Genomic DNA, 14,332 nt, shown 5'->3' with positions numbered 1-14,332 from the left:
TCTTTTTTTTTAAAAAAACACATTTGTTGTGTCATCATTATTACTCACCTCTTTTTAATAGGGTTGGGTCAAAAATATCCCTCTTGGAATTAAAAATTTTAAATATATCTTTATCTTAATGGAAATTTTCATTTTTTTTAAAATAATTTGATTTTATTTTTAAACTCGCTCTATTTAAATCCGATCTAACTATTTTAAAAAACTCATATATGATCAATTTGTTCATGAGTTCTACATCTGGAGCCATTAGACACAGGACCGGATAACCCATATGGATTTTTTATTTAGTTGGGTCGGTTTTAAATGGAGGGGGTTTAAAAATAAAATTAGGTTATTTTGGGGATTTCCTTGAAGACAGGAGTATATTTGAAAATTTTAATGACGTGATGGGTATTTTTGACTCAAAATTTGTAATAGAGGATATTTTTAGCCCTTTTCCCAAAGTAGAGAGATATTTACGTGACTATTAATTGACATAAAATTTAAGAAAATAAAAATAGTTAAATTACATTAAAGATAAATTAAAAAATTTAGATATAAAATATAATATTTATAAAAAAAATTAGAATAATTCTTGGTATTATCTTTGTTTCATTTGATAAGAAGACTGTATTTGATCGTGTCCAAAATTTTGAAAATATCTCAAAATTAATAGTCTAGAAATTGTGATTTTAAGTATACTATTGCTATAAAAAAACATTTCGTTAACTTTTGGAATGAAAATTTAACTTTGATAAAATATTTTTATTAGAACTAATGTTCTATAACTACTCCATCCATCCACTTTTGACTTGTCCGCTATACTAAATATAGATGTTCACTTTTACTTGTCTTGTTTGAAAAATTAAGAGATATTTATCATCTTATTGTTATAAAACTATATAATTGGAAATAAACAAGAGAAGCAAACTAAAATAACTTTGTGGAGAGAAAGGAAATATTGTATTATCACTTGTTGATGGTGTCCTAAATGGGAGGGCAAAAGTTTCTATTTATAAAAGAGTTTTGCCCCTCAATCTTCAACAAACAACTTGTGCAAATTGATTTACAATTTGCTACAACTAAGATACAACTAAAAAGTACAACTAAGATATAACTTGCTACACCTATGATACATCTTGCAAGTACAAGTTGTATTTTATCACTTAATGTGCAAGTGGTATAATTTACAATTAATAATACATCAAAATATCTTGTAACATAGTTCATAACACTACCTCTTGGATGTTTTATTAATAGATAATGTGCCTTATAAAGACCTTACTAAATAAAACCCTGTCGGAAAAATTCTAGTGAAGGAAAAAGAGTACACATATCTAGTAATATGCATTGCTAGTTGTCTCGTTAAAAACCTTACCAGGAAAACCCAATGGGATAAAACCTTGGTTAAGGAAAAAAGAATACAGCACGTATTTCACTCCCCCTGATGGAAACATCAAGTAATGTCTCGGAGATGATGCATTCCAATCTTGTATATCAACTTCTTAAATGTTGAGGTTGGCAATGCCTTAGTGAACAAATCCACTAAATTATCACTTGACCGAATCTGTTGTACGTTGATATCACCATTCTTCTGGAGATCATGTGTGAAGAATAACTTTGGTGAAATATCCTTCGTTCTATCTCCTTTTATGAGTCCTCCCCTTAATTGGGCTATGCACGCTGCATTATCTTCATATACGATCGTAGGTACTTTGTCACATTTTAAATCACATTTTTCTCGAATGAGATGTATCATTGACCTCAGCCACACACATTCTCGGTTTGCTTCATGAATAGCTATTATTTCGGCATGATTTGATGAAGTAGCCACAATAGATTGTTTTGTAGATCGCCAAGATAGGGCAGCGCCCCCACATGTGAACACATAGCCTGTTTGAGATTGAGCTTTGTGTGGGTCAGATAAATGCCCTGCATCAGCATAACCAACAAGATCGGGACTGCAATTGTTGGAATAAAACAAGCCCATATCAGTAGTCCCTTTTAGATACCGCAGTATGTGTTTGATTCCGTTCCAGTGTCTCCTGGTTGGAGCAGAGCTATATCTTGCTAACAGATTGGCTGAAAATGCTATGTCAGGCCTTGTAGTATTAGCAAGATACATTAGTGCACCAATCGCACTAAGATATGGTACTTCAGGACCAAGAATCTCTTCATTCTTTTCTTGAGGTCGGAACGGATCCTTATTGACATCAAGTGATCGGACAACCATCGCAGTACTTAATGGATGTATTTCATTCATGTAGAATCGTTTCAACACCTTTTCTGTATAGGCAGATTGATGGACAAAGATACTATTTGTCAAATGTTCAATTTGCAAACCAAGACATAATTTTGTCTTTCCAAAATCTTTCATCTCAAATTCTTTCTTTAAATAATCAATTGCCTTTTGAAGCTCTGCTGGAGTTCCAATAAGGTTTATGTCATCAACATAAACAGCAAGTACAACGAACCCCAATGTTGTTTTCTTTATAAAAACACATGGGCAAATGGCATCATTTATATAATCTTTCTTCGATAAATACTCACTAAGACGGTTATACCACATGCGTCCTGATTGCTTCAAATCATACAATGATCTTTGTAATCTGATTGAGTATATTTCCTGAGACTTTGAACTATATGCTTCAGGCATCTTAAATCCTTCAGGGATTTTCATATATATCTCACTATCAAGTGACCCATAAAGATAGGTTGTAACCACATCCATCAAATGCATCTCAACTTTCTCATAGACAGCGAAACTAATAAGATAACGTAATGTTATCGTATCCATAACCGGTGAGTATGTCTCTTCATAATCGACACCGGGACTTTGTGAAAAACCTTGTGCAACAAGGCGTGCCTTGTATCTTTGTATTTCATTTTTCTCATTTCTTCTACGCACAAAAACCCATTTATAACCAACAGGTTTAATACCCCTAGGTGTTTGGACTACAGGTCCAAAAACTTCGCGTTTGGCAAGTGAATTCAACTCTGATTTAATTTCTTCTTGCCATTTTGGCCAATCGCATCTTTGTCGATATTCTCCAATAGATTGAGGTTCAAGATCCTCACTATCTTGCATAATTCTTGTTGCAACATTATATGCAAAGACATAATCCACCACTATTTCTGATCGATTCAAATTGTTTCCATCATCAATTGGATTTATTGATAGTTCCTCATTTTCTTGAGTCTCAGGCTCATTGATCTCTTCAAGGATCATAGGATTACTCAAATCTTGAACTCATTTATGAGATTCTTTCGTAGTGTCATCTTGTTCATTGGTTTTTCGTTTTCTGGGATTTCGATCCTTAGAACCCAATGGTCTACCAAGCTTCAGGCGTGCTTTGGACTCATTAGCTACGACACTAGTAGATGATCTTACAGGGACATTAATCCGAACTGGGACATTCTCTGCAGGGATATGTAATTTGGTAATTCTTTTCAAATCTGTAAATGCGTCTGGCATTTGATTTTCTATTTTCTGCAAGTGAATAATCTTTTGAACCTCTTGCTCACAAATAGAAGCACATGGATCAAGATGAGACAATGATGAATTATTCCACAAAATTTCTTTTCTGATTTCATTATTTTCTCCCCCTAATTTTGGGAAAAGTGTCTCATTAAAACGACAATCTGCAAATCGAGCAGTGAACAAATCTCTCGTCAATGGTTCAAGGTAACGAATAATGGAGGTTGATTCAAACCTAACATATATTCCTAACCTTCTTTGGGAACCCATCTTAGTATGATGTGGTGGTGCTACAGGCACATATACAGCGCATCCAAAAATTCTTAGATGGGATATATTAGGTTCTTGACCCAAAACTATTTGAAATGGTGAGAATTTATGATAATTTGTCGGTCTGAGACGAACAAGTGTTGCTGCATGCAAAATTGCATGACCTCAAACAGAAGTGGGAAACCTTGTTTTCATAAGTAATGGTCTTGCTATCAACTGCAGACGTTTAATTAATGATTCTGCAAGACCATTTTGAGTGTGAACATGAGCTACAGCGCATCCAAAAATTCTTAGATGGAATATATTAGGTTCTTGACCCAAAACTAATTGCAACGGTGAGAATTTATGATAATTTATTGGTCTAAGACGAACAAGTGTTGCTGCATGCAAAATTGCATGACCCCAAACAGAAGTGGGCAACCTTGTTTTCATAAGTAATGGTCTTGCTATCAACTACAGACGTTTAATTAATGATTCTGCAAGACCATTTTGAGTGTGAACATGAGCTACAGGATGTTCAACTTTTATCCCAATTGATAAACAATAATTATTAAATGCTTGGGATGAAAACTCAGCAGCATTGTCAAGGCGAATAGACTTGATCTGATTATCAGGAAACTGTGCCCGTAATCGAATTATATGTGCCAATAATTTTGCAAACGCCAGGTTGCGAGATGACAGTAGGCACACATGAGACCATCTAGAAGAAGCATCTATTAAGTCCATAAAATATCTAAACGACCCACTAGGTGGGTGAATAGGTCCACAAATATCCCCATGTATACGTTCCAAAAATGCTGGGGACTCAATCCCAACTTTTGTTTGTGATGGCCTAATAATCAACTTGCCTTGATAACAAGCAGTACAAGAAAATTCATCATTTGAAAGAATCTTCAGGTTCTTTGATGGATGCCCATTTGAATTTTCTATAATTCGCATCATCATTATAGATCTGGGATGTCCTAGTAGATCATGTCAAAGTACGAAAGTATTGAAATTAGTAAACTTCTGGTTTGCAATAGAATGTGCCTCAGTTGCACTAATTTTTGTCCAATATAAGCCGGAAGATAAAGCAGGAAACTTTTCTATAACATATTTCTAGCCCGAGACACTCTTGGTGATACCAAGATATTCAAGATTCATCTCATCCATTGTCTTAATATGATATCCATTTTGGCGGATATCTTTAAAACTCAATAAATTCCTTTGAGACTTAGGAGAGAACATGACATCGTTTATAATGAGTTTTGTTCCCTTAGGAAAATTTACGATGGCTCTTCCCGAGCCTTCAATCAAATTAGTACTACCAGAAATCTTAGTAACATTTATCTTGCCCATGAGTAAATGAGAAAAATATTTCTTGTCTTTGAATATCGTGTGCGTTGTAGCAGAATCAATTAAACAAATGCCTTCACAATTGAATTTTAATTCAAACTCATTTTGAGAGATATCCATATCTTCAAATGACATACATAAATAAAAGTAATAGTAAATATTACTACTATCATTTAAAAACCAAAATGTCTAACATATAAAAATGGGAATAGACTAGTACTTCGATTACATGATCTATTAGTACTATGATAAAAACGGAAATAAGCATGAAAATGGAAATAGACTAGTACTACGATTACATGATCTTTGTTTGCTTACTACTACGAATTAGCAAAAACCAAAATTAAGCAAATCAATCATTTTTAACAATATACCCATCACCAATCAAGTGATCTATTTTTCCTTCAGGGTGCTCGAAAAAATCGGCAACATCCAAGTGAGTAATATCAACTTGATCTTCAGAGATAAAATTAGCTTTAGGATTTTTCTCTTTCCTTTTCATTGATGCTTGATAAAGCTCAACCAAGTGCTTTGGTGTCCGACATGTACGTGACCAGTGTCCACTTCCACCACAACGATAACATTTATTTTCTGAGTCACGTGTTTCTGGCACTCCATGCCCCTCATCCTTCTTTTTCCCCTTTTGGTAGTAATTTTTCTTTGAAGAATGATTAATCCATGGAAATTATTTCTTCCTTGACTATTATCACGACTACGATCATGACCACAACCACGACCGGGGCCACAACCTTTTCCACGCCTAGAGTAGTGGGCATACACCTCATTCACTTCAGGGAATGGTGCAGCGCCAGTAGGTCGATTCTCGTGATTTTTCATCAACAAATCATTATTTTGTTCAGCCACAAGAAGATGAGCAATCAAATCACAATTGTTACATCTCGTGTTTTTGTATATTAAGATAAGTCATAAGTACTATGTATGCTCAGAGAGAATTATTATTCTTAAGGTTGTAAGTGTTTAAAACCATGTTTGGTATGTGTTGGAAAGATTAGAGGTTAAACTAAATATTTTTGGACCATTATTAATGTGATCAGTAGCAACATGGGATAGTTCCACATAAGGACGCATACATGCAATGAAAGTAATAATTTTTTTGTTTCGCTGGAGACTTCGAGTGTGCAAGCTGGCACACATATTCAAAACCAAATGACAATCCTTACATTTCATACATGTGTATTACTTGGTCATAAAAGGGAATATAATTATGAGATCAACTTTTATCATTTAGTAGAAAGCCACTTTACTTTAACTTGTATTAAAGAAAACAAAGGCCATTTCATGTGTCAAAGTCCTATTTTTTTTAAGACACAGACAAAACAAAGGACTAGGTGACAATAGCTGAGAGGGATCACGACCAGACCCATTTCTAATTTATCCGAGCCTTGAGGATTTGGTCATATTAAGTATGGGGATCAACAGATCAATGTGTAAAATGAATGACGTCCCAAAATTATTTAAGACTCGAAAGTGGAATGATGGTGATTGAAAATAATATTTGGTGTGTGTATAAAGAAGCTATGGACTATGTTTTACTACATGATTATGATAATGAGTGTAGGAAGTGTGCTAAAATTATTGCTATTTAAATAAATTGTGATTAAAAATTTATCTTGGATTGTGGAGTAAATAATATAAATAGGGTCCATGCATGATGGACAAGTGCCAGCAATGTATTTAATTGCATGACACATAAGGATGTTGTTGCTTGGTATAGTGATAAAGTTTGCATGAGTAATTATGATGAGTTACACGTGCCTAGGGGGAGTATTATTAAAGGTATCTACTTTTTATTTTCTTTGTCCCTTTCTTATAAAATATGGGCTGCTACACATGTTCTACGTTGGGGACCTTCCCTTTAAGGTTGTAAAGCAAAACCAATATACAACAGCCTCTCAATTGAGTTCTTACAACATTAAAAAAAAAAGACACATGAGAATAACGCATATCTCCCTCTCGGAATGCCCGTGATGCTAGTTAGCTTGATTATCTCATTGTGATTGTAAAGTAGAAGTTGCTCAAAGGGAAAGGAGGATTTGGAAGGGCCGGCTCTGGTTATCAAAAGGTAATATTTTTATTTTCCATTATGTGGTTAAGCCTATCTGAGTCATGGCCATATTTTGGATGGAAACTTACGGGGTGACAATTGGGAGTTGTTAAATTAATTTTTGTTGTTGTTTATTATCGTGTGGGCTATTTTGGAAGTAATTTAAGAATGGATTTAATTATAGTTTGATATGGAATTATTGGTATTGTTGTTGTTGGTATTTTTATTGATGTTTGGCTAAGTTGGGATTTCGAGGATTGTTAAGTTTATAGGGGAAATGCTGCCCGAATTTTGTTAAGTTTCATTCGTACTTGGATTGGCTAGTAAGTGATGTGGATAATCTAACTATGGCCTATGTTATCTTAATTTTAGACCTGCGAGCTCGAGAAGTAGACGTTGGACATTAAATAGAGTTCAAGGTATGTGAGGCTAGTCCTTTCTTTCTATGGCATGAATCTTACAGCTTGACTCTCTTTTATCCATGAGTTTCCTTAAGTTCCGGAAAATATGAGTCTATGTCCATAATTAGCCACACAAGGTAATGAGTAAAGTATAGAAATCCCAATACTCATGTTGTGATGATCCTATGATGTTAATGATGCTATTTATTGCTTACACTCACCTTATATGTTAATTCCTTCAAGGTGAGGCAGGATGTCAATGAATGTCCCATAATGACGTCGGAAGCCACCGACCTTACGTCACTCCGATATAGTTATGGATTTTGATTGGGCTCTTATGCATGCTTATATATATATATATATATATATATATATATGTATTTTCTCACACCGCGCCGCGCTATAGTCGGCCGGGCAGGCACGTAGATGTGCACACCACTATGGTGGGCAGCTTATACCCCGGACGCGGGAGACCTGGACGCAAGCTATGATTATCACACCGCTCCTACATGGACGGGCAGCTTATACATTATCACACCGTACCTATATGGACGGGCAGCTTATACATTATCACACCGTACCTATATGGACGGGCAGCTTATATGTGTATACATACATGACATGATAATGATTATGAGTAAGTCAGCATGCATTATTTCAGTTATATTTGATAGCCAGTACAGATTGCTCTTTCTTGATGCCTCCTTATCTCATTGATGCCTTCATATTTCATTGATATATTGTTACTGTTTATGCCTCTCATACTCAGTACAATATTCGTACTGACGTCCGTTTTCTTCGGACGCTGTGTTCATGCCCACAGGTAGACAGGGAGGTGAGCTTGATCCGAATTCTTAGTAGCTGTCAGCTGATTGAGAGCACTCCATTGTTCGGAGGTGCTTATGTTTATTCTTTTGGTTCCTTTATGTATTTCGCGCAGGACGGAGTCTTATTCTGTCTATATGTATAATATGTCAGTAGAGGCTCGTAGACGCGCAGTGTGGGTTAGATGGTCTCACAAGATTACTATGTTATATTTGTATATGTTATTTTGATGGCCTAAGGGGCACATGTATAATAAAATCATTTGTGTTGTCAAATGAAAAATGGTTGTCTTATGATTATAAGATTATGAATGATAAAGAAATGTAAAATGGTTATGACTAGTGAGGAAACGAGCGGTGCTCGGTGGTTAGTCCCGGGTACCCGTCGCGGCCCTAGTCGGGTCGTGACAACAATACTTTGTGAAACCTTTCTCTCGATATTGCTGCTGCAGGAGCACATTCGAGGTATGAAAAGTGGAGAACGTCTTTTCCAGCTTATCAGAATCACTAATCGTTTCTCCACATAGTGTCAATATAGAAGTAATTCTGAATATCTCAGAGTTATACTTCATAACTAATTTGAAATCTTGTAGCCTTAGATTGATCCATTCATGTCGTACTTTTGGGAGGAAAACCATCTTCAGGTGGTCATACCTTTCTTTCAAGTTTTTCATAAAATTAGCGGATCCTTAATAGTAAGATATTCATTCTTTAGGTCCTCATCAAGGTGAAGACGCAAGAATATCATAGTCTTGGCATTTTCTTGGTTGGATGCTTTATTTTTTTCTTTAATGGTGTCTCCAAGACCCATAGCATCCAGATGGATTTCAGCATCTAGCACCCATGATAGATAATTCTTGCCCGAAATATCAAGGACAAGAACTCAAGTTTTGTAAGGTTAGCCATAAAATAGAGAGAATAAAAATAATACCTTAGCTTTCAAAAAAATTCTTGAGGCGGCAGAGTCTCGTGCTGATAACATGTTATAAAACTATATATTTGAAAATAAACAAGAGAAGCAAACTAAAATAACTATGTAGAGAGAAATGAGAGATTGTATTATCACTTGTTGATGGTGTCCTAAATGGGAGGGCAAAGGTCTCTATTTATAGAAGAGTTTTGCCCCTCAATCTTCAACAAGTGATAATACAATATCTCCTTTCTCTCTACAAACTCTTTTTCCTTCACTAGAATTTTTCTCACAGGGTTTTTTTTAGTAAGGTTTTAACGAGGCACATTATCTATTAATAAAACATCCAAGGGGGAGTGTTATGAACTATGTTACAAGATATTTGGATGTATCATTAAGTGTAAATTATACCACTTGCACATTAAGTGATAAAATACAACTTGCACTTGCAAGATGTATCTTAGTTGTAGCAAGTTATATCTTAGTTGTACTTTTTAGGTGTAGATTAGTTGTATCCTAGTTGTAGCAAATTGTAAATCAATTTGCACAAGTTGTATGTTGAAGATTGAGGGGCAAAACTCTTCTATAAATAGAGACCTTTGCCCTCCCATTTAGGACACCATCAACAAGTGATAATACAATATCTCTTTTCTCTCTACAAAGTTATTTTAGTTTGTTTCTCTTGTTTATTTCCAATTATATAGTTTTATAACACTTATGTCTATTTTACCTTTATTATTGAAAAATCAAGAGATATTTTATTATCTTGTACCTATTTTACATTTATTATTAAGTACTATAATTATTTCTAATTCATTTCCCAAAATACACTGACTTCGTCTATTTTTACTTGTCCTATATTGACTTGACACATCTCTTAAGGAGGCATAAATAGAATGACGTTTTTACTATATCACCCCTAGTTATTACTAAGTTATCTAATGATTGAAATCAATAAAACATATTTTGAAAGTTGTGCAGCCACTAAGAATTCCTTAACTTTCCAACTCAGTAATTAATAATAAGGGTAAAATAGATATGAAATGATAAATTATCTCTTGGTTTTTCAAACTGAACAAGAAAAAATGGAAAACTATATTTAGTAATTTAGGGTGTCAATGGTTTTCAAAAAGCCAACTTAACCAACCGAACCGTACCGTACCGAACCGATTTTTAGGTTTCTTTTAATTAAACCGACGCTTTTTATATAAATTTATAACCGTACTGAATAATTAGGTAGGTTTTTAATTTTATAAAAATAAACCGAAAAAATACCGAACTGAATAGAATAAGCTTATATATGTAAAATATATTTTATATATTAAATTTAAATATAATAAATTAAAAAAATTGCCTTGGGTTTGGGATGATGAAAATGACTAAAAGCCAGCAACATAGTTGACACCTAATCTTCCAACTCTGAAACCTATTAGATTACTCCTATTGAAAGTAAATTAGTTCTAGCATGAGCTACAAGGTATGCCGACGATCTTGGATAGAAAGTTACAAAGTATTAGATATGTTTCGTCTCATATGATTTTAAATTTTCTTATTGGATACTCAATCTTAGTAGTCTCAGTTCTTGAGTCTCATCTTGATTGATCTTCCCCCCTCGTGCGATCTCAAATATATTTTTGTTTTTGCTTAACATTATTTTACACTATCGTAAAATAGTGGGATCAATCTCTGCTCTTATCGTCTTTCATGTTTTCTTGATTTTTCATCTTTTAATCAGTAAAAATATCTAGAGAGTTTTTGTCAAAGTCCTATAGAAGTATGTATAATATTGTATCTTAACTTTTACTAGTGACTATAATATGATGTTCTTTTAAAAAAAAAAAAAAAACTGAAAATTAACCGAACCGTACCGATACCGAAGAAAAACCGACATGATGGGACGGTTTCGAAAAGTCTGATTTTAGTTCTACAAAATGAAATAATCAAAAAATTGGTACGATATAAATTTTATAAAACAACCGCCCGAATCGTATCATACCATGAACACCCTTATTTAGCATATAGGACAAGTAAAAATGGACGGAAGGAGTAATAATTAGATGTGATATAGTAAAATTATCATTATTTATTATTTCCTTAAAGCGTGTGCCATCAAATATGAACAAATAAAAATGGAAGGAGGGAGTAAATTAAATGGCGCAAATTCCTAGAATTCAAGACAAAAAGGGTTATGGTAACACAAGAGTACCCCACGGGTGGAAGACTGGAAGTAAAGGGAGACAAATCAAGTAGTTGGTGCTCTGGTCAAAGTTTGAGAATCTTCAAGAAAAAAATCAATTGTACTTTTGCTATTTGCCCCTTGTAGCAAACAGATTTTGTCTTAATTTTAATGAAAGTGATATTCATAAATAGTGGCAAGTTAAATTTAGTTTTTTTTTTTTTTTTCACTAGTCTTAACTAATTTTTTATATTAATAATTGAAGTTTTCCTTATTTTTCACATGTTTGAAGAACAACATGCAAATTCCCTTTCTTGGGCATAGAGTTTATGAAACTAATTTTATTATTTTTACTTATATTTTAGGGATAATATAATAGAAGATCTCTCAATTTAAAGTACAATTGCGATAAAATTATCAAATTAATTTTTTTTTCCATAAAATTACTCAACTTTTATTTTATTTCATACAATATCATCCTTACCATTTTTCAGCTGACTTCACCAGAAATAACGATCATTTCATTTAAAAATATTATTTTAAAATAAAAAAGTTCTATGATATTGCCCAAATCGATTATCCCAGTGTTGCACCGTGTCTAGTTAATTTAATTTATTTGTGGACAGATATATGTGAACAATCTAGGAGTGTGACATTGGAGTATTAGATTCAATTTGAACTTACTTAAAATTTGTAAATAGAATGGGTTAATGAATAAACAGGTCATTAACCAAATGGATCATATTTTTACGCGCTAATTTTGCCATTCTTAACCATGTAGCATTCAAGCCAAGATCCAAGAAGGGAACCAATATAGCCTAGTGACAAATGACAATCAACTTGCTAAGCAACTTGTGGATAATCATCAATGACTTCTTGGGTTGTGTGTCTTGGCCGATGTTACTAAACTGAAATCTTCTGTCTGATTTTTTGGAGTTGAGGTTATTATCTCAAATACCATTTTCTTATTTTAAAAAATACTACTAGGCTGTAATATAGTTATTTATTGAATCCAATTGCACCTCTATTTTGGTTAAGCTTAGGGCATGTTTGGAAAGTCACCCAGGTAATTGGAATTAGGTGTAATTACACCGTTTGGTCTATTTGTTTTTACCAAGTAATTACACAGTTAGGTGGGAATTTGGTGTAATTGACATGGTGTAATTACACTCTCCAATTCTCAAGGAGGGACTGAGAATTGGGTGTAACTACACCCTGTAATTACAGGGTTACTTTTTAGTTTGTTTATTTTTTTTACTTTAATTTCTTTTTATTTTTAATTTACTTTTAATTTCTATTATTTTAATTTTTTTGATTTTTAATTTTTTTATTTCTATTATTTTTATTTCTTTTTTATTTTCACTTTTGAATTATTTTTATTTTTTAAAATGTATTTTTCTTTTTATATTATTTATTTTTCATTTTCTTTCTTCTCATTCCCAACCTTTACTTCTTGTGGTTCCATGTAATTGCTCGTATTTTTTTTTATTATTTAGCATAACCGTTGTCATGCCCCGAACTATGGCCTGGGCGAAACACGGCACTCGGTGCCTTACTGCATGTGACCGAGCGAACCACATGGCTTGCTGAATCATCACGAGGCATAACATGAGCGGAATATAACGTGAATGCATGATGAGCCTCTATAAAACGTAGTAAGTCATAATACTTAATAAAAATACTTGTTTAAACATGAGTGCGGAAATAACATGAATGAGCCAAAATGGCTATACGACTCCGAATGTCTGACATAACATAACTGACTTGTCTAGTCTATGAAACCTCTATCATGAGTCTGACTGGAAAACATACTTACTGACAAGGCCTCCAATATACCTTAGATGCATAACTAATCATAAAACAAAAGTTGACTAAACCCCGAATGAGATGGGGCTCACCAATAAGCTGATACGAATGTTGTCCTACTGAGCAGATGTGTCGTCTTGTATATCAGTACCTGCATCGTGAAATGCAGGCCCCCCGGTGTAACACCGCGTGCATTCGGGCTAAGATTTGACTCATAAGACCGGGGTATAATGAACCCAATTTGAGTAGTGTATAAATGGTGTTTGAAACCCAATCAAGACATGAGAAGAGTCCTTGAGCAAATGAAAGTCGGAAGCTACCCTACGGAGCATGTTTTCAAGTAAGTTTGCACCATATCTCAATTAAAATGCGTATACGGTAAAATATGTAAGGAATTTGGGAAAATTTCCTTCTTGAAAGTTGTAGATCTTTGAAATACCTTTCCAACGGTATATTATGGTGGTCAAACAGACATCTGTACAAAAAGTTATGCCCGTTTTACTAAAACAGTGTTCTGCCGATTTACGATGGAATCTACGGGCCGTGAAAATTATACGGGGCCGTATATTTAGGCCGTAAAATTGGCCCATAAAGCCCAAATCACTGTAATTTATTTACGGTGGGATATACGGTCCGTAAAACTTTTATGGGCCGTAAAATAGGGCGTAAAATGGGTCCAACAGCAATTTTAAAACTTCGTTTTAAGGCTTTTTCACTTCATTCTTCACACCCCCAAGCCCTAGAACGACCTTCTATTTTCTCCCATCATCAAGAACACTAAGGTAAGCCTATTCTAATCATTCCAAGTCAATTCTAATATATATTCTTGTAATCTAAACAAGAATCATCATTCCTTACCTAGGGTTTTCAAGAAAACTCATCTCAAGGTTCAAGATTTTGGAAATCTTCTTCAAAGTTAAAGTCTTTAATTCAAGTTTGGAGCATTACCAGGTATGTAGAGTTACTATCTACGTGTGGGAACATCATTGTTCTTCCCCACGCCTCTTAATCCATAAAGTATGAATATTTACGAAAACTATGGTTTCTATACCATGCTCATAACAACCCTAGGTCCATGTCCATCATTA

General features: G+C 34.0%; 1 long non-coding RNA gene across 1 annotated transcript; it reads left to right on the top strand.

The window, feature by feature from the left end:
* The first annotated feature begins 6,817 nt into the window (after positions 1-6,817).
* Positions 6,818-8,643, top strand: LOC132602569 (uncharacterized). The gene is made up of 3 exons (XR_009567827.1): positions 6,818-7,145; positions 7,500-7,546; positions 8,352-8,643. It is a non-coding gene; the product is annotated as an uncharacterized LOC132602569 (long non-coding RNA).
* The last annotated feature ends 5,689 nt before the right edge of the window (positions 8,644-14,332 follow it).

This window comes from Lycium barbarum, chromosome 7 (genome assembly GCF_019175385.1).
Source record: "Lycium barbarum isolate Lr01 chromosome 7, ASM1917538v2, whole genome shotgun sequence".
NCBI classification, from domain to species: Eukaryota; Viridiplantae; Streptophyta; class Magnoliopsida; order Solanales; family Solanaceae; genus Lycium; species Lycium barbarum.
Note: the sequence above shows the minus strand (reverse complement) of the source record. Positions and strands in the feature narration are given on the sequence as shown.